This window comes from Vicugna pacos, chromosome 7 (assembly GCF_048564905.1).
Source record: "Vicugna pacos chromosome 7, VicPac4, whole genome shotgun sequence".
In the NCBI taxonomy this organism is placed as follows: Eukaryota; Metazoa; Chordata; class Mammalia; order Artiodactyla; family Camelidae; genus Vicugna; species Vicugna pacos.
This window is the reverse complement of record NC_132993.1, coordinates 39,369,448-39,393,677: the sequence shown is the minus strand read 5'-3', so window position 1 is coordinate 39,393,677 and position 24,230 is coordinate 39,369,448. Positions and strand designations below refer to the sequence as shown.

General features: G+C 41.5%; 1 protein-coding gene across 2 annotated transcripts in view; it reads right to left on the bottom strand.

Moving 5' to 3' along the window:
* The window catches only part of PDE1C (phosphodiesterase 1C), a 482,123-nt gene extending 458,660 nt beyond the window's left edge, over positions 1–23,463 (bottom strand). For both annotated transcript variants that reach the window (XM_072964716.1, XM_072964717.1), the window contains exons 1-2: positions 23,431–23,463; positions 23,273–23,331 (exon numbers count right to left, since the gene is read on the bottom strand). The gene's annotated coding sequence lies outside the window, so the exon portion shown is untranslated. The remainder of the gene's footprint in view (positions 1–23,272; positions 23,332–23,430) is intronic.
* Between the last annotated feature and the right edge of the window lie 767 nt (positions 23,464–24,230).

Sequence of the window (24,230 nt, the reverse complement as noted above, 5' to 3'; positions counted from 1 at the left end):
AAAATAATTCACAAAAGGCAAAGTGACAATGGATGTGTGGGCGGGAAGAATCAAGGGGTCTCAATCTCTCAAATTAGCATCGTCAAATTACTTTTGGATGGCTGTGGAAATGTCACCATATTATGTTAATTTCTCCACAGTGCATAAAATCGATGCCCCGGAGTTACAGAACATTCCTGACTTCTTCCTGCTTTCTCTTCAAGTGCATCATTCAATAATTAAAATCTATTATATTCCTAAAGCTAAACACTTAGTAACACCTCAGCAGACACTAGGGAGGAGAGAAATGGAATTTTGACAGCAGGCCTGCTATCAACTTGAAATGAAATCAGCTTAATGCTAATTATTTTTAACATTCAGTTTCTATATTTACCAAATGGCCTAACTTTTGGACAGCAGGGCTCTTTCTATGAGTGCCTGCTGAATTAACCATTAACTTTCCCCATCTATTCACTCGACCAACCCTTTAAGCCCTATTGCAAACCCCATCAGTTGTTCATACCCCTTAATCCAGCCCACAAGGATCACTCCCTTCTCTACTTCTATTTGCACTTTTGTTCATTTAATCAGCATTTCATATATGTATTAAATGTATTAAGTATGTGCCATATAACATGTGCCAGACAATATGATGGGAATTGAAAACCAAATGGTTACTAATAATAGCTGAATTCCCTGAATGCTTACTAAGGGCAAGTATTTCTCTAAGTGCTGTATATGAAATGAAATATATGAAATATATATATTTCTCTAAGTGTATATGAAACTAATTAGTGATGCACTTTATGAGGAACATCCCACTATTACCCCAATACTACAGATGAAGTAAACTGAGTTATTTAATAACTTGCTCTGGGTTACTCAGATCATAAGTGATGGGACCAGAATTTAGACCCAGACATCCTGCTCTACAGCCCTGGCAATTAAGCACTACTCTACAGCTACCTCTCCTGGCCCACATTTCAGGAGCTCATAATTGAATAAAAGACACGCATGGACTCAGAAGATGACACAAGAGTATGATATAATTGAGCACACCGTAGAAGGGGGACGAACACAGACTGAGAGAGTCTAGTAGGAATGTGTCAGGAAGGCACAGGAGAGAGGAGATATTCCAGACATGTTTGAAAGTTTAGTAATTGACACTACATCTAGATCCAAATTTCTCTCAGCTCGTTCTATAAATCAAGGAGTAGAGTTGTGTATTATCCTAAAAAATCATTTTGCCTGGGCTTATAAAGAGTGCTATGCTAGTAAATCAGTTCTCCAGGTCAGAAATGGCCACAGGGGGAGGGTGGTAGGGGGAAAGAGCTCTGATCTGTATCTGCAGATTTCCTTTTCCAATTTCTACTCTCACCATAGGAGGTTTCAAGCTAGCAACCAGATATCACTGAACTCATTTGGGATGAGATGTGTATGTTTGGGTCTCGTAAGTCGATTTGAGCTGGTACCAGCACACCACTGTGTGAAGTTCCCATAATTCGCTTCAGAAATCGCGGCAGCTGAGAGCTAGCTGGGCAGAATATCACCCCTGAGGGAAAGGGGCCGAGGGCACCCAGGAGGGAGGGAACGTGTACTCAACCTCTAGAAGGCTGCTGCAGCAGGGATGGTACTCAAAAGATAAGACTCCCAAAGTAAACTGGTAACAAATGGGGATATAAACTACAGAAACAAGTCAAGGAGCCAGGAGGAAAATAGTGGCACCACAAAAGGGACTCAAGGTGAACCCTAAGGGTCAGGACCAGGAACTGAGGGAAAGAGATGCCCAGTCAGAAGAGAAAACACCTGAGTGCAGTCAGGCACACCCTTCGGGCAACACCCAACCAGGGCCTGGAGACAAAGCAGAAAATCCAGAGTGCCTCCACTATTACTTCCCCTCCTAACCTATCCAAGTCCCTCCCAGCTCCTCCTCTGGGCTCTCAGAGCATCTGGAGCTGACCTCTACTACAACCCTTTCCACAATACACTAATTATCCACGTAGATGTCTCCTTCTAGGCTGGGATCTCCTGCAGGTATATAGCATATAATGCTGGCAAACCAGTGGGCCAAATCTGGCCCACCACCTGCTTGTATAGAGCATGCAAGCCAACACTGGTTTTTACATCTTTAAATGGTTGGAAAAAATCAAAAGAATAATATTTTATGATACATGTAAATTATATTAAATTCAAATTTCAGTATGCATAAACTAAGTTTTATTGTAACACAGCCATGCTTCCTCATTAACATACTGTCTATAGCTGCTTTCACACTACCATATGGCCCACAAACCTAAAATGCTTACTATCTGGTCCTTTATGGGAAAAGTTTGCCAACTCTCAGCACGTAGCATGCCACAAGGAAGGAAACATTGAGTAAAAGTTTGATTAATGATTATTTGACCCTAGATCTATCCCCAGCCATTTTTAATCTCGTAACTAACCAGAATTTCCTGGTTGGAGGACCACACTCAGCCTAGCAACTCGCATTCTTTTCTAGCTCCTCCAAGCACTTTGCTCCCAGTGAAAACTCAATCAAATCTTCCCAGATTGGTAGGTTCCAATCTGTCTATATAAGTATTTCCAAGTTTGTAGGTCTATGAAATTTGACTAGGAATTCCATTTAAAAAAAAAAAAAGGATCCCACAACTAAATAGTCTTAATAAATGTTGAGCTAAACGTGCTTCTTTAGAGCAGAATTCCACAAAGCCTTTACGATGCTGATGTTCCCTGTGAAATTCCAAGAAACATTTCCCAAACTTATTTGCCTGTGGAATCCTTTTGTTGAGAACTGTTGCTCAGAATTCACTTTGGGAATCTGATTCTAAAGGAAGTAGAGATCTAACAAATATATTGTCATCAAAGCTACGTGGAGAGTTTGTTGTTCTGACCCAAGTTATTTAGCTTAACCTTAACACCACTACCACCACTTGGCTGTGGGTAGCGTAAACTACAAGACAGCTGCAGCCTGCTTCACCCTGTAGGGAGCAGTCATTGCTCCACTCCCAGCATGGCCACTGCCCAAAGACCCTGTTACCATGGTTACCTGCGATGCTAACTTCCTCCCCTCCTACAAGGCTTTGTTCAGACTTCACCTTCTGAACGAGGCCACCCTATTTAAAACCACAATCTCTCCCAAGCCAGGACTCTGGATTCTTCCTTTCCTGACTACTTTTTCCCCTAACACTTACTTCCATCTAACAAATTATATAATTAATTTATTTACTATGTAAGTTCCATGAGGCAGAGATTTTTTTGTCTGATTTGTAACCAGCGTGTCCCAAGCACCTGGAAGAGGGCCTGGCACACAGTAGGCTCTCAGTAACTATTTGTTGAAGGAATGACTGGATGAATATATAGTTATAGCCATTGATTCCCTTTCCAGTATTTTACTTACTGGCTCTATATCCAGGATCTAAGAGGTAACAAGGGAGGGGCGGGATTGTATGGTAAGAACTTTTGCTTTCACTCTGAGATGGGGAAACACTGGATGGTTTTGACCACAAGAGGGAGATAATCTGACAGCATTCTTAGCCCAAGCTGCTGGGAAGTGATTGCAATAATTCAAACCAGAGATGATGGCTTGGATCTGGGTGGAGGAGTGGAGGTGGGAAGGAGTGGTGAGATTCTATTGTAACTTAAAGGAGGAGGCAGCTGGATTTGCTGGCAGGGCAGGTGTGGTATGAGGGGGGAAAAAAAGGAGTCGAGGATAACTCCAAAGCTTTTGGCCTGAACTGGAGAGATGGAATTGACAAAAACAGAGAAGGAAAAAAGACTGCAGGTGAAGTAGGTCTGGGGGAAGAAGAGCAGCCTCCCACTGCACTCAGAATAAACCCAAATGCCTCCACGTCTCCGCGTGATCTGGCTTCTACCCGCCTGTCCAACTTCATCTCACACCAACCACACTCCGGTCTTTCACTATGCTCCAGCACACAGCCTCCTCACTGCCTTGAACTAGCCAAGCTCTCTCTCACTCGAGGATCTCTGCTTACGATGTTCTCTCCGCCTGGAACACAACCCCAATCCCCATACCCCAGTCCAGCTTCTTGCTTTAATCCTTCAGGTCTCAACTTACAAGTGAAGGTGAGAACCCTTACTTGACCTCCCTATCAAGAGTTTATTTCCTCTGCAGAACCTACACAGTCACACATCTTATTTCTGTATTTACCTGACCACATCCTGTCTTCTCCACCAGCTTATATGAGGTCCATGGCGGCAAGGACATGACTCTTTTGGTCACTACTGCATACCCAGTACCTGGCACATAATAGGAACCCAATAAACTTTTATCGGCTGGTTAGTTTAAAAAATAGTAACACACATTACTATATATAAAATAAACAAACAACAAGGACCTACTATATAACACAGGGAACTATTTTCAATTTCTTATAATAAGCTATAATGGAAAAGAATCTGAAAATATATATATGTATGTGTATGTGTAACAATTGCTTGCTGTAATCTGAAACTAACATTGTAAATCAACTACAACTCAATAAAAAATAAAAATTTTTTAAAACATTTAAAAAATAGTATCACTATCTGGGGAGAATCTAAGCTAAGCAGACATTTCTCACTGAGGAAAATAGATACAGGAAAATATTCTGAGATCATCAGAGGAGAGGCATCATTCGTTCATCAGCTTAGCCGCTGTTCACTGAGCATCTGTTATCAATGGAAGAAGCCCCTTGTACTTTGCAACAGAAACCACAGCAGGGGCCCTCTCAGTTGCCGATGAGATTTTAATCCAGTGTGAACTTCAGGTGCCTTGGGTCTCCTGCTCCCTGCTTTGACCACTTTATATAGGCTCACCCTTCCTTTAGAGGTACAGCTGCATTCAATTTGCCCAGTGTTTTTAATTCAGAAGGTTTGGGTTTGGGGGGAGTTCTGATAATAATGATAATAAATTATCACTTAGAAAATGTGGGAAATTGATGAGAAAAATAATAACCATCCATACTTTTATTACCCAGGAAAAATCAGCAGATCTCCTCCAAGTCTTTGCTTTCTCTTTTTCCCTTTATTGTCAGTATCGCTCAAACAGCTCACGAGAACATGTCTGGAACTACTGAATAAAGTAGGGCATTTGTGGGATTCTAATTATTCAGGCCTGTGCTATGAGTGCAAGGGAATTAAAAGTCCTCTATGCCTGTAAGTGATGGATATTAACTGGAAATAAACTGAAGATAGATTATGAAAATCTTCAGGGTTTGGACCTGTTTCCAGCTCATTTGCTCAAATTAGCTTCCACCCCTTGCCTCTGTTTCCCCATCAGGGATGCCGAGGAGCCTGGCAGTACCTATAGGAATTTAGCAAATACTGTCCTGAAATCAAGACTAATAATAGTACCTCCCAAAACAACCAAATAGATTCAGAAGCCGTACTTGACCATCTTTCCCAGAAGATGGGAGACTCTGGAAAAAGAATCATCCCATACAGGACACCTACCCTGTACCAGCTACAGTGCTAGACACCTTCCATAACTTCTAAATCTTCACAATGGCCCTAGAAGTAAGAATTAGCTGCACTTTGCAAATGAAGCTGTTGAGGTTCAGGGAGGAGAGTGAACGTCCAAGGGCCCACTTAGTAAGTGACTGGATCAAGCTAGAACCCAGATCTCTCCGGCTCCAAGGCCTTGTTCAGCTACACTGATTAGATTTCACCTTGGTCGTGACCTATGGGGACCTTTCCTCTGCTGGATTTAAAATTGCTCGTGAACCCACAGTGCTGAGTGCACATTATCTAAAGGGGACTGGGGAAAACATCAAATTAATTGAGATCACCACAAGGTTAGATTACTACTTAATAGGCTAGCTAAACACTGGGGACACAGCCTCAATATAGCCAGAATTTCAAACCGCAGTCTTGTCTCTTTCTGGGGATGCACTGGGATTCCAAGCTCCCTGTCATCATCTTTGAGGAGTGTGTGTTAAATAATCCACACTTGGGTAAGGGGCTGGGCCACTGAGAGATGGGCAAGGCCTGTTCCAGAGCCCCAGGCCACAATGTGTTCCACTCGACCTCAGTTCCAGAGGGGGAGGTCAGAGGCAGGGCATGGGAACAGGATTGACCCCTCCAAGCTTGTTTTGTCCCCAGAACAGAAGTGCACTGAATTCCCTAGAAACGCTATGGGTGGGAGAGAATTTAAGGCCAAAGAGCCAGGAACTGCATCTGCTAACTGAGGAAAGTTTTCCAACTAAAACAATTAAGCAAGGACATTGGTGCCTTGGGAAGACCTTCCTGTTTCCAGTCTTGCAGAGATCCTAGCCGTCCTTCCGCTTACACACTCTGCCTCCACTTTGAACACTGAAGTTAGGTACATTGCTTTCCTTTCAAATACAGGATAGGTGGCCTCGGGGGTAGTGAGAGCTCCTTCCACTGGATGACCACCTGAGAGGGGCACTGGAGACTTGATTCAGATTTGACATGAGGTGTTAATTCAATCTCTCTGGTTCAAATGCAAAACTATTGAGCTGCACTGGTGTACAAAGTAGGTCTGATCCCTTCATGGACTTGACAGGTTGGTGGAGAAGACGGACATGAAAACAAAGGCAGAAAGAAACATGTAGTTACTGATTGTGATAGTGCTAAGAGGGAAAGAATAGGGGTGATGAGGGATAATAATAGGGAGAATAAAGAACTTCAAGGAGGGGTTCAATTTGTGTTTTGAAACAGTTTGCTGTGGCAGTTGGAGGCCTATTTGGAAGCCATCTCACTGGCTTAGGGGAAGGACGATGTGCCTTCAATCGGGTAGCAGAAGTGGGGTGAAGTGATCAGACTGGATGCATATTTGGGGCATAGAATGGACAGAACGTGGTGGGACTGGAGAGGAGAGGACGTAGAGGAGAGGTGAGCAAACAGAGATAACACCCAAGCTTGGGCCTGGACAAGATCATCTGAAATTATGAGTTTAGAATACTGTATAGATTCTTAGAAAATGGGGCTTCAAAACCCAGACTAACAGGCCAAGAGGTGGGGCCAGCCTACCCCTTGGTGAAGCACAGAGCCACCAGGGACTAAAAGCATTGCTACCTAAAATACCTTTCCCATGTCAAGGCTGAATGGAGGGAGAAGCCAATGGGGTTTTACTCAGGTGTCCCAACCTCCCTTTCTGTTCTTCCCCCATCTTTACCACAACTTCCAGGATCCCAAAACTTTCATGATGCCTCCAGGCACTACATTATAAAGAATTCCTACAGACAACCCATTAGAAAAATATAGACAACCCATAGGAAAAGGGCAAAAAACCTGAACAGGCATTTCACAAAAAAGGATATCCAAATTGCTGATAAACATATGAAAAGGTGCTAGACTTCATTAGTCATTAGAGAAACACAGAATAAAACCATAATAAGCATACCCACCAAGTGGCTAAAAAGAAAAAGACTAACAATACCAATTGTTGGCAAAGATCTAGAGCAGCTAAATACCCTATATGTTATTAATGGGAATGTAAACTGGTACAACTACTTTGGAAAAAAGCTTCTGGCAGCATCTACTAAAACTGAACATATATAAATATCCTATAACCCAGAAATCCACTCCTACGCATTTATCCAATGAAATATGTACGTACTAGTGTCAGAAGATATATACGAGACTGTTTTTAGTGGGGGCCCTACTCATAATAGTCAAAAACTGGGGAAAACTCAAATATCCATCTGCAAGAGAACGGATAAAATAAGTTGTGACATATTCGGACAAAGGAATGCCATGTAGAAATGAAACTGAATAAACAAATGTTGCACGTAAGAACATGGATGAATCTCATAAGATAACGCTGAAATAGGAAATCAAATAGAAAATAGTATTTCTGTGATTCAATTCATATGAAGTTCAAAAACAGGCAAAACTGGTCAAAAAGTTAGGAGAGTAGAGGCCTTTGGGGAGGGAGCGATGGTGACTAAGACTGAGTAAGAGGCAGTTTCTCCGAAGCTGGTAATATTCTACTTCTTAATCTGGGTGTCGGCCACACGGTTGAGTCCATTTCATGAAACTCCAGGTAGGGAGGGTGGATATAGCTCAGTGGTAGGGTGCAGGCTTGGCACACACAAGGTCCTGGGTTCAATCCCCAGTACCTCTGTTAACAGAAAAAGTTGTACCTTGTGATTTGTCTACATTGAAATACAGTTATGTTATTCATCAATAAAAATGTACTCTAAAAACATCTTGGAAGAATGTTTGCCTATGGCAACCAGTGGGCAATATGGCTGCAATAAATAACCAAGAACATAGTCAAGGTAAACCAAGGTCATAGCCAACCAGTGCCAAGCACCAAGTTAAGTGAGGATGAAAAAATAATAATAAATAGTAAAATCTTTTTGTTTTCAAATATTAATATTCTGAGCATTTCTCAAGCTCTGGGCTTTGAAGTACTGTTGTTTCAGCATTTGGCTGCCAACTTGTGTTTTGGCTGTAGGATCTGCCGTGTTTTGGAGGTTTACAAAGGTATTATTGTATCCCGTTCAGGGCAGGCTTTTGTATGTGTATGTATGCACACATCCATCTACCCACAAGGATGTGTACTGCACATAATATAAGTTTGTGACTACAAAACAACGAGGATGATTCCCATAACCACACACAAAATGAGTCTGACTATTTTATCATCACACCTGGTCTATGCATGCATGCTCCCTGCCACTGAGTGCCCATTAAAGAACTCCAAACACCATTTAAGGAGCTGTCCTGGTCATCAAAAAAGCTGGGCTTTGTAATGAAAAAACCACATGCTTTGGAGACCACCACTTATCTATGTGCCCCCGGACAAGTGATTCAACCTCTTTGACTCAGTTTCTGCTCATATAAAACGAAGGAAATGCCTCTGTAAATTGTGAGGCTAGAGTGAGAATTAAATGAAGTAATTTACAGGAAAGCGCCTGCCATGTACTAAGCCCTAAACAAATGCTAGACAGTTGTAGTAATGTAGCAGCTAGTTTATCCTGTAATTCTATTCATTTTTAAAGTAAACACATTAACATTTTCTATTCTCACCATAACTTAATGAGGTTAAAAGTTCAGGTCTTTTAAACTCGTTTCATAGACTTTTTCAGAAAATGTTTAAAAATATGCCAGGCCCTGTCATTTCTAAAGAACAGCAGACAAATACAAGGAGGAAGGGTACTGGAACCTTAAATTTAAATTCATGGAACAGACAGCTCTTCAGGAAGACACACTAAAAAACTAAAAATAAAATGAACCACCAATTAATGACTCAATGAAAGGAAGGTCCCAAAAAAGTCATAAAAATAAATTGACTCTAATTTCATATATTAATCAAATTTCTTTCAGTAAGACTAAACTACCTCCAATGACAATAGACAATTACTGAGAAAGATAACTTCAACTGCAATTGTCTAAATAAAGATCCTTAATTTGGGGGTAACTGAATATATAATGCATCCTTTAAAAAATGTGTTTCCTGACCTATATTTTTTCAGCATAATCCCACTACCATTTTGATCACATTTCTGATTAGAAAATGACCTTCTTTTACCTAAATAGTAGGATATTAACTAAATAAAGTGTGGCACATTTATATAATGAACACTAAAAAATGTAACCATAAAAGTTGCATTTTCAAAAAATATTTGGTGATTTGAAAGAATGTCCATAAAATATATCCAAATAGAAAAAAGAGAGGCTATGAAATAGTACATGTACACTGTAATTTCATATTTGTGACACATGTCTGCTTAGGCATGGAATAAAATCCTGGAAACATGGCTACTCAAATGTTCGTAAGAGTTATCTTTGAATGGTAGGATTGTGAGAGATACATGTTTCTTTCTTTAAACTTATGTCTTGAATATATGTATGTATATACATGACTGGGACATTGTACTGTACACCAGGAATTGACACACTGTGACTGTACTTCAATAAAAATAAATTTTTTAAAAACTTGCATCTTTTGCAAATGTTACACCATAAAGATTTATTACTTTTATGATGACATAAGAAAATATTCATCTTTTTTAAAATGATGTAATTGTTTACTTTTTCAATGTTTTTTACATCTTGGCAGAAATCTAAGCACAGGCTTGTAAAAATCTCCCCTCCTCTATCATTGCTCTCTTCCTTACAATTTCTTTCATTTTGGCCATCCGTGTGAAACATTTATGAATGTTATCAAGTAATCTAAAGAAGGATAGCATCTGCTTGCAAGTGATTACGTGGCCATATTCAAGATGTTGCACTTTAATCAAGATTTTCTCAAATAGACTTAAAAAGTTGGCATGTCCAAATCACCTAACAGGGCTATGTGTCGAACAGTGAATTCAAGTCTATAGTCTGACCTCTTCCCGGGTGCGTAACCCTGGATGAGACATCTGATTGCTCAAAACCTCTGTTCCTTGCTTGGACCCTAAGGGGACTGCCTCTCCACTTCTAAGGCCCAGAAGACCCTGTGTGGCTGAGTGGGTATCCGCAAGGTCTCAGCAAGGCTAGTGGTATTTGGTCAAAGAGTTCTGTATTAGTGTACGGGGGTGGCCATAACCAAGTACCACAAACTGGGAGGCTTAAACAATAAAAATTCATTTTCAAACAGCTCTGGAGGCCAGAAGTTCTCGATCAAGGTGTTGGCAGGCCTCTTCTGAGGCCTCTCTCTTCGGCTTGGAGGTGGTGGTCTCCTCCCTGCGTCGCCACAGGGCCTTCCCTCTGTGTGTGTGTTCTAATCTCTTCTTCTTATGAGTCAGACTGGATTGGAGTCCATCCATATAACCTCCTTTTACCTTAGTTACTCCTTAAAGGCCTTTCTCCAAATACAGTCACATTCTAAGTTACTGGGGGTTAGGACTTCCAACACATGAATTCTCAGGGGTACACAATTCAGCCCATAACAAGTTCCTATTAAAGAAATGAACATAGTGAGTAGAAGAAATGGTTCTGATGGAAGCAGGGGAGTCCAATTAAAGATACTATATAGCACTGCCTGCAAATTTCCCAAAATATAAGTAGAGTTCCATTTTCTTCACCACCCTCTCACAACAGGGCACTGCTTAACAAGTTGCCCTTAGCGTGGGGGATCTTTTGTATATTATCCAACAAGCAAACCCTTCAAATTGTCATGCCAGCCCACAGCTTAGAGTTCAATTTTAGCAGCACCCCTACTTGTATCCATTGGAGACTGTGTATGTCCTTATTTGAATACTTTACTGCATTTTTCCCTTAAAATGTCAAATAAGCGTGTAGAAAATGGGAAAATGACAGGCTGGAACTACAGTAATTAGAAATGTAGGTCTTAAAACCTTACTACAATTGACACAAAAATGGGAGTTGTCATGTAAGCTTGAATCAGGGACTCTCAACTGGGAGTTCACTGAGCTTAAGAAGATAGGTGTACATCTGCGAAGGAAAAAGGAAAAAAAAGACAAAGAACATAGATTAGGTTCCAAAACTAGATGATCAAAGATTGGGCCTAGAAGAAGAGATGCAACTCGGGATCTGAAAGTGCACGTTAGCTCTCAGAGAATGGAGTTTCCCTTGCAGCGTCAAAATACCTCGTACAGCCTTCACACATTTGACATCTGTACACTTTTTCAGGGACTGCCTATAGGAAGCTCTCTATAGAGAAGAAGAGAATTCTCTACAGGAAAGCAGGGGCTGCCTAATATAGGTTTTGCTTATGATGCTTCAGTAAATTATATTAAACAAACAACTCTGGTGAACATAATTTATCAAGTCCCTAGACACATCATTGAAGCATTTTCTGCACAAGTCCTGAGTCATATTACACCCTTCCCTTCCCATCCCCAGACATTCATAGTCCATGGATTCAGCATTCATGTTTCTTAAATATACCTCTTCCTCTCCATCTCTACTTTCCTAGCTTAGATATGTATTACCTTGTACTTAGAGAGACTCCTGAATGGGTTCCCTGACTCCTGTATCCTCACCTCTAAACCCCTCATACTCCATTGCTAAATAATCCATATATTAAATTGACAGGTATTTCTTGAGCTCCTACTATGTGCCAAAGACTATGCCGAGTACTGGGGACTCTCTCAATCTTGAGCAAAGCAGGCACACCCCTGGAGGTGACAGTCTAGTGCAGGAGACAGCCAGTAGCTAGAAACAAATGATTATAATAAATTAGTATCATGAGTGCTTTGGTAGGTAAGAACACATGCTATGAGACCAGGTAACTGGGAGACCCAAACTAGAGCAGTAAGATGAAAAAAATAGCTATTAAAAAAATGATTACTGCTGTACATATTCCTTCTTGGGGGGGATCAGCAAAGAGGGAGATGATGGAAACACAGCAGATTTCAATGGAGTAATCAATAGCTGTGTGGTTAAGATGTCTCTTAGATATCTGAATGAAGGTATCAAAGAGACAAGTGGATGTATGAACCTGAAGTACAGGAGCTGGATGGAGGTAGAGAATTGGGGGTCATCAATATTTAAGGCCATAGGATTGAATGAAATCACCTGGAGAGGGGAGGGAAAAGAGGAGAAAGAGACAGAGATAAGTACTGAGCCTACAGATCCAGTGTTTGGAGGCCAGAAAGAAGAGGAACCAGCAAAATAGATGGAGAGGAATAGTCTCTGAGGTAAGAGGCACATGCAGGCACATTGCGGATCATAGAGCACTAGAAAAGAAAATGTCTCCCAAGGGAAGGGGTGAAGTCTTTTCAACTACTGGTGCTGGGGAAGCTGTATATCTGCATGTGGGAAAAAAGAGAAAAAAAGAATTTAGATCCTTATACTACATATCAAAACTAAAATGGATCAAAGATGTAGACATACGGCTAAAACTATAAAACTCTCAGAAGAAAAAGTAGAGGAAAAGCTTCATGACATTGGATTTGGCGATGATTTCTTGGATATGACACCGAAAGCATGAGTAACAAAAGAAAAACTAGATAAACTGGACTATATCCAAATTTAAAACTTCTGTGTATCAAAGGACACAATCAGGAGAATGAAGAAGCAACCTAAAAAATGAGAGAAAATATTTGCAAATCATGTATGTGATAAGAGGTCAATAACCAGAATATATAAAGAATTCTCTTACAACTCAACAACAAAAAAAACCCCAACAACTCAATTTAAAAATTGGCAAAGAACTTGAATAGACGTTTCTCCAAGGAAGATATACCAGTGGCCAACAAGCACATAAAAAAATACTCAACAACACTAATTACTAGAAAAATGAATATCAAAACCACAGTGAGATATAACCTCTTGTTAGGACCTCTATTACTAAATAAATAAATAAATAACAGAAAATAACAAGTGTTGACAAGTATGTGGAGAAACTGTAACACCTGTACGCTGTTGGGTGAGAACATAAAATAATGCAGCTGCTATGGAAGACAGTTTGGAGGTTCATCAAAAAATTAACAGACATTTGTATAACCATGTTCACAGCAGCTTTATTGACAATAGCCAAAAGGTAGAGGCAATCTACATGCCCATTAACAAATGAATGGATAAGGAAAATATGCTATATACATACAATGGACTATTTTAGAGCCTTAAAAAGGAAGGAAATCTCCCATGCTACCACATGGATGAAATCTGAGGACATTATGCTAAGTGAAATAAGTCAGTCACAAAAGGACAAATACTGTATGATTCCACTTACTTGGGGTAGGGTACCTAAAGTAACCAAAATCACAGAGACAGAAAGCAGAATGGAGGTTGCCAGGGGCTGGAGGGAGAGAGGAATGGAGTGCTGTTGTTTAATGGGTACAGAGTTTAGGTTTTGCAGGATGAAAAGACTTCTGGAGACTGCACATCAGTGTGAATGTACTGAACACTACTGAACTGTACACAAACATGGTTAAAATGGTAAATTGTAGTCCATTTTGCTGACAAGTTGAATAAGATGAGAACAGAACTGTCTACAGCAAGATATGGCATTGGAGGGAGACATAACATAGGAGAACCAGAGCAGGATGCTGGAACTCCAGAGTTGAGATGTGGGGCAGTTACTGTTGATGACTTTGTAAATGGGTGGCATAATCGTGTTGAGTGAAAGGTCTTGGAGCAGGAGGTAAAGAAACTGAGAGTCTCAAATATTACAAAGGCCACCTACATGGATGCTGAAGTTATCCCAAAGAATGACAAGACAGGGGGAGAATAGAGAGCTGGGGCAGCATGGGGAGAATGTGAAGCACGGGGGACAGGGGGAACAGCATGTGCAAAGGCCCTGAAGTCAGTGAGACTGTGTCACCTTGAGGAACAGAAAGCAATTCATTAGCAGGGGAGAGGGTATAGCCCAAGTGGTAGAGTGCATGCTCAGCATGCACAAGGTCCTGGGCTCAATCCCCAGTACCTCCCCTAACAAATAAATGAATAAACCTAATTACTCCCCCACCCCAAAAGAGAAGTTCATTAAGGATGGAGAACAGAGGACCATGGGGGAGCTACTAGAGTGGAATGCAAGGCTATTTTTGTGAAGACTTAGAAACACATGCTGAAGAGTTTATTTTTTGTCCTCAGGGAGGCTATTAAAGGGTTTTAAGTAGAGAGAACTACAATCAGATTTGTGTTTCTGAAAGATCACTCTGAGACATAAACTGTGACACACCAGACAAAGGAGTATTATTCAGTGCTAAAAAGAAATGAGCTACCAAGCCATGAAAAGACATGGAATGAACTTAAAAGCATATTGCTAAATGAAAGAAGCCAATCTGAAAAGGCTATATATTGCATGATTCCAACTATATGACATTCTGGAAACAGCAAAACTATGGAGACAATAAAAAGATCAGATGTTGCCATGGGTTAGGGGAGAAAGAGGGATGAATAGGCAGAACACACACACTGAAACTACTCTATATGACACAATGACGGTGGATACATGTCATTATAGATTTGTGCAAACCCACAGAATGTAAAACACCAAGAAGGAACCCTAATGTAAACTATGGACTTTGGGGGAAAATGTGTCAACAAATGAAATCCTCTGGTGAGGGATGTTGAGAATTCAGGAGGCTGGGTGTGTGTGGGAACAGAGGGTATACGGGAATTTTCTGTTCTTTATGCTCAATTTTGCTGTGAACCTAAAGCTTCTGGAGAAAAAAATTTGTCTATTTTTTTACTCACTCTAAGTGCTGTGTGGAGCATGAACGGGACAGGGGCAACCCTGGAGAAAGGAAGCCCAGACAAGAGACTGCTGTTGCCCTTGCTGAGGCAGGGCGCAGAGGACAGGAGTGAGCTTAGGGGTGGGCGGAAGGGCAGTGAGTTGAGTTTGGGGAGGGGAGGGGGGCATGTGAAGTCTGAGGTTCTGCGAGCTGAAGGGAGTCCAGGCCTAATACTTTTCCCATATAAGCACTAAGCACAGAAAAAGCCCCCGGTGTGTACCCCTGCTGCTCTGTAAACACACTCATCACAGCCAAGGCCAGCTCCGGCCTGCTGGCATGTAGCATGGTGGTTGAGCTCACGACTCCAGAGCCAAATTTCCTGGTTTGAATCTTAGTTCTGCCACTTAGCAGCCTGAACAATTTATTTAACCCTTGTGCTTCAGTTCCTTACCTGTAGAATGGTGAATAGTAACAGCACCTACCTCTTAAGATGGCTGTAGATTGAGTTAGTCTACATAAAGCAGCTAGGAAAGTGACGAATCATAAACAGCATATGAGCCTTTGCTATCAGTTCTGAACACTCACTGTTCTGAATAAAGTTTAGCTAATACATTTATTCGTCCATTCCCTTGTTCATTTATTCAATAAGTATGACAGAGGCCCCACTACTGGTACACAAAGATAAATCATCTGTCTCCTAATTCTGCTCTCAAGAAGCTTAGACTAACAGAGATTAAGACATGCAGAATTTTACATTTTCGATCCCAATCTAAAGAACAACTTGAATTAATTAATCGTAGCAAATATTATCCTTGGAATACAGGCATCACCACAAAAAAACCTTCAAATACTTTTAAAATCAAAGCCTATATTTATCTTGCTTCATACATATATATAATTTTTATATACATGTCTTTAAATGATATACATTAAATAGTATCTTTTACTTTATATGTTCTATATGTGTGTATGTATATACACAGATACATCATCTTGCTTTACTTTTAAAAAGCAGAAGTATCTGAAGAATGATAGTCAATGTTAGAGAACCAGGCATTGTATAAAACCAGCTGTTTACCTAGCCATATGAATGATGGTATGGGGTAGCAGTAAAGAGAACAGAGTCTGGAGCAAGACTTCCTGGCTTAAATCTCAACTCTCCCACTTACCAGTTGTGTGAACTTGTGCAAATGAGGCCTCTTTGTGCCTCATCTTCCCCTTCTATAAAATGGGAATATAACAGCACCTCATACAATTGTTATGTGGCTTAAATTAGTTAATAAACATGAAGCACTTAGAATAATAACCCCGAAAGTATTAGGTATTATTATCATGCAGAAATGTTCCATGTGCTTATTCATTTTTAAGTCCAAATTAGCGTTCAAGTAATTTTATTAAACTTCGGAATATGCATCATTAGCAATGGGAAATGCTAGCTTTTACACGAGATGAGCTGGTACTGGCATTTCTCACTAAGTAAGGGCTGTCAGGCCATGTTAACTGCAGCGTGTTGCCAGGTTCTGCAGCTTGAATCTGCCACCAGAGGGCGCCAACAATAGATTTCTGACAAAGCTGTGCAAAACCGACCACCAGGAAAGCCAGAAACAGGTTGATTAACACGAGAATGACCTCTGGGTTTACTCTAGTCCGACTGAGGCAGAGTATTTTCTTTACAGTTAGAGGTCCAGTTTCAGCAACGTAGGGCTCCTGCCTTGGAGATTTTTCTGATTTAAATAACTGATATTTGTTTCAGTTTTAAACCACACAGCCCACATCTTTTTCTGAGTCATATTGCCACCCGACTTGTAGAGTTGGCTGCAAGTCTCTAACTTCGATGGTAAGACAAGTTCACAAACCATCAACAAGGGCCCAACTCTCTCCCTAAGAAGTTAGCGTGTTCATGTTATACCATTCCTCCCCTGGTGCACAGGGAGATAATTCTGTTTAGATCATTGTCCATATTACTCCATATTACTCAGGTATATGTAGAAATATCTTTGTGTGCATCTTACTTATATCTAATAATTGCATATTCTGCTGAGACACTTTTTAAACCTATACTTTCATTGTTAACATTGTAGTTCCCCATTTAGAGCCTGCTTTATAATAAATTATCTTTTGTAATTTTCCACACTCTATTTTTAATTAATCCATTTAAAAACCTATTTCAAAGAAAATAAATGCATTTCTGTATTTAACTTTTATTCATTTGTACACAAGCCAGTATTTTCATCTTTGTGGCAGCTCTGTAATAAATAACATTTTCAATCCATTTATCTTTTATTATCCACACAGCAGCATTTGCCATTTTTAAAAGTTAACTATTATTCAATGACACACTGAATTCCTTGTATTGTTTGGGAAATCATTTGAAGAAAATGCAACTGTTACACACCTGAATGGAATAGAAATTTAGATATTATAGCTGCACAAAATGCGTTCTGGTTCATTCTCTGCAAGAGCTCAAGTCTGAACAGTTGAAGAGCCCACATTATCCAGCCCCATTTCCTCTCTGGCTTGTCTGCTCCTTCATTCTTTCTACCCTGACTTCTGCCCCAGCCCTGGAACATGCCGGGCACACCATCATCTTGAGCTTCTGCACTGGCTGGGGCTCTTCCTTATTTGCTCTTTCCCCAGATATCACTTCTCCACCTCAAATAGCACCCCTTCAGTGAGTTCACCCCGACCCCCTTATTGACATGAAACGTCTCCAGCATCCCTCATCCCCCATCCCCTGCTATTTTCTCCCACGTCTGTCACTTCTATGAGACTGTACCATCCTCTTTACATCTTATGTATTGTCTGTCTCCCCCTCCTGGAATGTCTGTTCCACAGGAGCAAGGATTTTTGTCTACTTTGTCCTTTTAAGGCATCCATGGGACCTAGAACAGTGCTTGGCATATGATGGGTATTCAGTAAATATTTTTTAAACTAACAGAAATATATTAATTATATAAAAATATCCTGAGTCATAAAATGTCTCTTTATCACTTATGAGTATTGCATCTATCAGCCCACTTGAAGTTTTAGCTAAGACTGAGGTTGCTGCTAATCATTAAGTTCGAATGGTGCTTAGATTTTTGGGAAAATAAATAAATAACTAGAGCTTCAGCCTCAAACCATTCCCCTTCTAGCATAATCATGAGGTCAGAGCTTCTGGAAAAAGTCCCTCACACAGGGCCATGATCCCTGAAATTTCCATGTGATGTTTTCCCTTTTCATGTAGAGAGTGGAGCTGTCAGGCAATGACTCTTCTCCATCATCCCTAAGCACCCCTGTCCCCCAGGAGCGGCATGTCTGCAGTGGGGAGAAGGGTAGGGAGAGGCTGCAAGTCCTGTTCACCTAAAAATCATGCTAATTTCCTCTGTGTGTTTCTATCATACAATCAAGATAAATTGGTCCCTCAAAGCCCCAAATCAAATTTTAAAAAGTGATTGTCTTTCACCGTGGTCCCTAATTTCTTCCCTAAGGAGAGTGAAAAAAAGAATCAGATGTCACCAAAAGTATGGACTATATAAAAGAAAAAAATTTTCTTGATTAATTGGACTTAATTAAAATTAAAAATGTTTGCTGTTCAAAAGACCCTATGAAGAAAATGAAAAGATAAATCACAGCCTAGGAGAAAATATTTACAAATCATATAACTGAAACAACTTGTATCTTATTCAATAATAAGACAAACAACCCAATTTAAAAACAAATGAGTAAAAGATTTAAATAGATACATCACCATAGAAAATATATGGATAGCATGAAAAGATATTCAGTATTATTGATTATTGGGAAGATGCAAATCAAAACCATAATGAGACGCCATCACACACACACTCCCAGCAGAAAGGCTATAATCAAAAAGACAATAAGTATTGGTAAGAATATGAAGAAACCCTCAGGCATTGCTAGCGGAAATGTAAAATGGTATAGTCATTTTGGATAACAATCTGACAATTTCTTGAAAAGTTAAACACACACTTTCCATATGATCCAACAATCACACTCCTATGTATCCACTCAAAAGGAAAGAAAACATGTCCACACGAAGACTCTCATAAGAGAATGTTCTTAATGACCAAAAACTAGAAGCAACTTAACTGTCCATCATTTGGTGAATGGGTAAACAAAAGGATACATCATATAATGGAATCTGGGCCAGCTTCATGGTCAAGCAGCCAGCATAGATGCACATGGACCATACTCAGAGGGGCCCCATACTTAGGGTTTAATGCTGTATGGTCACCATCTTGAAATTCCTAAGGAGTTTATCTTTGAATTTGTGTTTGGGAAGTGAAGTCCAATGGGACATACACCAGATCTAGGCTCCTAGCACATCCCGGCGCAAAGGTTACACTACCCTTGGAGGTTACCTGTCACCATGGGTTGAGGCAACAGGCCCATGTGAGAGATGCCTGGCTCAACTTCCACAACCCCAGCCAAGCCATGGAACATTGGTCCAGTGGCTGGTGGGAAAGCAACCCAGTAGCTGGAGGAACATGTGACAAGGTGAGCTATGGTTAGTACCCCCATGCTAAACATAACACCAAGTAGCAAATAAAAAAACACCATGACAGTCTGAGAAAGAGACTGCAAAAGAAAAGGAAAAGCTTTGTACTTTAATACTGGTAATGTCACTTTTTCCTGCTTTTTGAACAAGGAGCCTGGCATTTTCATTTTGCACTGGGCCTACAAATTAGCCAGTCCTGAAAGAAATAGTACACAGTAATGAGGAGGAATGAAGTAATGATACATGCTTTAACACAGGTGAACCTCACAACCATTCTGCTTGATAAAAAAGCTGGCACCAAAGACCATATATTACATGATTCTATTTATATAGTATTTCTAGGGGAAAAAAAAGGCAAGACTATAGAGTCAGACAGCAGATCCATGGTTATCTGGGGATGGGGAATGGGAGCAGAGATTGAGTGCAAAAGGCCCAGGGGAACTTTCAGAGTAATGGAAGTATTCTAAAACTGGATTTTGGTGCTGGTTTAAATGTACAAACATACTAAAACTCATCAAACTGTACACTTAAGATGGGTACATTTTATGGTATGCAAATTATATCTCAATAAAGTTGCTTAAAAAAGAATCTGAAGTCCTCATTCCTGTTTCCCACAACTGACCCACACATCTTGTAAGGTAACCTGGTCAGGCCAGCAGAGACTCAGCTGCACAGCACAGGGACCCCTCAGTCCAAGGCCAGGGAAACACTATTAGCCTTGAGGCTGAGAACACCTGGGTAACTGAAGATCCCTCCCCACATCTTCTGCCCAGAGGTGAAACAGCACAGCCAATATCCAGGTAGTACACGGTGGTACAGAATTTTTTTCAAGGAATCAAGGAAGAGTGGAACTATTGGCCAGTCTGTCTTTATGGAACCTGCATTTTCTGTACTATTGGACTAAGAAAGAATCAAGAACAACCTTACTGCAGTAGGTAGATTTCTAAGATAGCCCACACGGATCCCTGCCCACCTTGTGGTCATGCCCTGTATAATCGCATTCCCTTGGTGGGAAGGATCTGTGACTTGCTTGTAACCAACAGAATATGGCAAAGGTGAAGATATTTTGCAGATGTAATTAAGGTTCCACATCAGCTGACTTTGAGTTCATCAAAAGGGAAATTGTTGAGGGTGGGCCTGACTTAATCAGGTGAGAACCATCCCTGAGGTCAGGGACTCTCCTTGCTGGCTTAATGAAGTAACCTACCATGTTCAGGAAACCCACATGGCAGGGAGCTGTGAGTGGCCGCTAGGATCTTTCAGCTGAAAGCCAGCAAAAAGCTGGAGCCCTCAGTTATAGAGGTGTAAGGAAATGAATTCTGTCAATAACCTGGATGAGCTTAGAAGCAGATACTTCTCCAGATGAGAATGCAGTCTAGGCAGCACCTTAACTGCAGTCTCATGAGAGCCTGAGCAGGGGGCCCAGCTAAACTATACTAACCTCCTGACCCACTGAAACTGGAAGATAGTAAATGTATGTTGTTTCCAACTGCTATGCTTATAGTAATTCACTAAACAACAAGAGAAAAATATACATTTGCCCATACAAAAGAGGCATCCTTAACTTTCTCCAACCCTAAGACAGATTGTCACATCTAATAAAAGGATCTGAGCTGCTGTGCTCACGGGAGTAGGCTGTAAGTGTGGCAACCACGTTTTCTGAACTGAAAATCAGCATCCACAGTCTGATGATCACAAATGACCTTATGGGGGAAATGGGACTGGGTCTGAAATCAGTTTTACCCCATGAGGATCAGAATGGGTGGCTGCCATAGCTTAAAATGGGAAGGTGTGTGAAAGGCACAACAAAACATCTGGTAGACAATAGGTGCGCGGTGTTACTCTACTCTTTACCTGTGTGAAGACTCTTCCTCTCTGCCTCACCCAAAATGTTAGTGTGCAGTATTTCAACACTGACCTTCTAGAGACAACAGGTCCAGCTTCATTGTCTTATCTAGGGTAGGAGGACTCCCTAGGAGGCCAGCAAAGGATGTAGCCTAAGCTAGTGGCTCCCTGAAACTTATTACAGAACTGTACATGGCCACCCTATTTGCACCATCCAGTGGCCCCGGCACCTGCAGGTGAGCTCACCCATACTGGCCACCCCTACATTAAAGAGAAATAAATGACAAGAGCTTCCAGTTGCAGCTTAAATTGATGACAAAGAAAGATTCCAAATCCTCTTGTCCCACACAACTGAAGCTGTGAATGACAGCTCCTTGAAGAAGCTATTCTAAAAGAGAACCACCAGGGGGCGTCTCGCCATCAAAGAAACAATATACCAACTCCTCAACTAGGGATCATTTCCAATTCATTCTTAAATGGCAAGGACCTGTTCCACAGAGGTTGCCTTCAGGGTGACCTGTGTCCTGGGAGTTCTCTAGATGTGGCAGAAAGTTCAGACTGGACCAAATGTTATGCAGTTCGGTTCAGTTCACCTCTATGGAGCCAGCTGTCCCCAGCCACATTGTTCCAGGCCCTGGGCTGCGGCTGGGGACACAGAGTGGGATGAGGCATGTCCCTGCCCTTAAGGAATTTGGGACAGTGCGGCAGACCATGGCACAGGACATATATGCTTGATATGTAAAGACATCTATGAGTGAGCAGAAGTGCAGAAGGGGTGCAGGGAGGGCAGATGAAGAAATTGAGACACAGGAAAGTTGAGTAATTTGCTTACAATCATACAGGTGGTAAGGAGCAAAAGAGGGGCTTAGATCCAAAACATTCTATCCCTCTTTCTCATTTTATTTTCCTCTATAGCATATCTCATCATTTATTATTTGTATACATGTGTGCATGTGTGTACACACGTGTGTATACATGTATGTTATATGTATATATTATGTACGTATTTATTGGTTTATTATCTCTCTCTCCCACTAGATCTTAAATTGCAAGAGGGCAGGAGCTTTCGCTGTTTTGTTGTACTTGTATTTCCAATGCTAATGGCAGTGCCTAGCACATAGCATAGTAAGTGCTCAGTTAATATTTACTGAATTAATGAAACAATGAACAAAACTAGCTCCAAAGGTTGCACTCTTAGCCACCTTTATACTACCTCTATAAGAATGGCTCTTTTTTTTAACACTACTTAAACATGAACTGTATAAATGTAAGGAATTGTTATTAAATGTTAAAATTTTGACCCAAATCACTGTATTCTGTTCTGCTTTCCTCACTGTCCATTTTCTCACTGTCCCCAGAATAACTGTGTCAGACCCATCGCAGAGCCTTTGCTCATGCAGTTCCTTCTACCCGAATGCCTTCCTCTCCAGCACCTATCCAGCTCCTATCTATCCTTCAAAGTCAGCTCAAACTCCACCTCCTCCAGGAAGTCATCTCCAATCCGCCAGCCCACACACGTCCATCTCTCCTCCAAATTCTCCTGTAGTTACAGACAGACTTAGTTTAATATTTAATTCTTTTAAATTAAAGAGCCCCTTACTTGAGGACCGATTCTGGGGGCAGGAAGAGGGCATAAGGATGATGTCTTCCCTGACTCAACGCCGGGGCAGAGCCCAGCCAAGAACCAGGTACACACTAGGTGCTCAGTGACCACCACTTATTGGGGAGAAACCAGTTTCTCAGCTCACCCTCTGGCCTAGCAATACCGGGGCTGATCTGTCTGGAAGGAAGAGAAGCAACCAAAGGGCCATCGACGTTCACGACTCAATGTTAACGTATTCGTCATCTCTGAGACGCCTGGGCACGGAATATGATCAGTAAGACGAGAGGCCGGAAGCAAACTACTCACCCCTATTTGTTGGTCTGGTCGCCTCATCAACGGCAATAATAAAACATGTCCAGGGGGTTCTGACAGGACAAAACACAGCAAGGAATGCAGTATGACTTTTCCTACCTCTTTCTCAACCACGCAGGTCGTATTTTGAACACCAGCGTAACCTGACTGACCTCCGGGGAAGCGGTGCGACGGCGTCCAGCACCGCGATGACTCTCGTCCATCCAGACGCTCTGTCCGGGGAGGAGAAACCAGGGCGGCTCCCCGGGCGGGTAACACGGGCCATGACCCAGGGTTCCGCCCTCGGAAGGGGCCGCCATGGAAATAATGCTCCTTTGTCCCGCGCATGAAATTCTTACTAATTTTCAGACAAGGGCTCTGCATTTTCATTGCTAAATTATATAGCCGGTCCTGAGGAAACCCTAGAGGAGCAGAGGAGAAAGGCACACCTGCTTCTGCTCTCTGAAGACAGAAAATTCTGTGTCCGAGCTCAGGATGCAGGATTCGACAGCAAGAAGACAGCAGGCAATAGAAACCTGTGAGAACAGCAGCAGTGACACTTTTCTGTCAGAGCTTTCTGGGCATTAACTCATTGAATTCTAAAAACAATTCTATGAGGAAGGCATTTGCTTCATCCCCATTTTAGAGGCACGGGGTAGGGGGTGACGAGGGGAGAAGAAGAAGGAACTTTTTTAACTGAACAACTATTAAGTGCCAAGATGCTGCGTTGGGCACCTTCCCACACGGGCCTCATTTAATACTCACAGCTTTGTACAAGGGTAGGGGGATGGAGGGGGTGGGGAAAGGGATGGTTGGGGATGTACTAGGATGAATTAACTTCGTGGGTTCTCACAGGTGGCAGTGGCCAAACCAGGTATCCAGTCCAGTTTGCCCCCAGATCACATCTGTGGCTCCTCACAGTGGATGCAAAGGCAAGTCGCCCTCATCCCTCTGGGGCACAGGTCCCCGCCAT